The sequence below is a fragment of the Aptenodytes patagonicus genome, chromosome 7 (assembly GCF_965638725.1).
Source record: "Aptenodytes patagonicus chromosome 7, bAptPat1.pri.cur, whole genome shotgun sequence".
In the NCBI taxonomy this organism is placed as follows: Eukaryota; Metazoa; Chordata; class Aves; order Sphenisciformes; family Spheniscidae; genus Aptenodytes; species Aptenodytes patagonicus.
In genome coordinates, this window is record NC_134955.1 from 31,221,343 (window position 1) to 31,222,792 (window position 1,450).

The following is a 1,450-nucleotide window of genomic DNA, read 5'->3' on the forward strand; positions in this document are numbered from 1 at the left end:
AGTCTAAATCTACCCCCCTTTAGTTTAAAGCCATTCCCCCTTGTCCTGTCGCAACAGGCCCTGCTAAAAAGTTTGCCACCATCTTTTTTATAAGCCCCCTTTAAGTACCGATAGGCTGCAAGAAGGTCTCCCCGAAGCCTTCTCTTCTCTAGGCTGAACAACCCCAACTCTCTCAGCCTTTCCTCATAGGAGAGGTGTTCCATCCCCCTGATCATTTTTGTGACCCTCCTCTGGACCCGCTCCAACAGGTCCGTGTCTTTCTTGTGCTGAGGGCTCCAGAGCTGGACGCAGTACTCCAGGTGGGGTCTCACCAGAGCAGAGCAAAGGGGCAGAATCACCTTCCTCGACCTGCTGGCCACGCTTCTTTTGATGCGGCCCAGGATACGATTGGCCTTCTGGGCTGCGAGCGCACATTGCTGGCTCATGTCCAGCTTTTCATCCACCAGTACCCCCAAGTCCTTCTTGGCAGGGCTGCTCTCAATCCCTTCACCCCCCAGCCTGTACTGATACTGGGGGTTGCCCCGACCCAGGTGCAGGACCTTGCACTTGGCCTTGTTGAACCTCTGGTCTAGGACTTTGGCCATTTCAAGCCCTTTCAGAGTTTCAGCATACCCTAAAAGAATATTTTGAAATAGAAAGAAATTCCCATCTTACAAGCCAGAAGGCAAAGCTGAATTTGTGATTGACTGTAGCTGTTCAGAGAAGTTTCAGGGAGGTCTGAGTAGAGACACCACAATTTGATCTGCACTTGGATGTCTCGGAGAACGTTAATTTACCACCACATCTAACCTCTCGCTATATGAGCGGCCTGCACAAGTCCCCCTTTTATTCTCATTTCTATGTAGCAGTCTTGATTCTTCCACCAAAGGTTCTTGAAAAGTTGTATAACAGATAACAGCAGCTTTTTTTCAGTCTACTACTAAAATATTTTTTAAAGCACAATAAAGGAAATTGTTTACTGGAAGTGATTAGTTTGTTAACAGCTGCTGACAGTTGGCTTGTCTGGAGCTTTTTATTAAAGAGGTTAACTGAATCAGCAGACCAAAAAACAAACTTAAGTGTTTCAACAATTAGAAAGTGGCAGAGAATGTATGAAAGCCAGTAATGCAGCATGTCACCGGCTCCATTCAAACATGAGAATGTGACACATTCTCAGGAAGGTCCCATTCATTAATCATTTCCTGTCATTAGTGTCAGTCACTAGATCAGAATTTAAGAAAACTAGTAAAAGCACAGGCACTGACATTTCCAACATAAACAAGTCAGTACTAGTTAGTGAATCCACAGACTTAGTCAAGGCACAGGCAAAAAGCAAATGTGATACCATTGCAAAACAGCCAGCAACAGCCGTAAAGCTCTCATATGGTACCAAATGCTATGGTAAAGATAGACACTGGGCTGAAAAAGCAATCTCTTCGCATTTCTGCATACCACTGCACTGAAAGTGAAG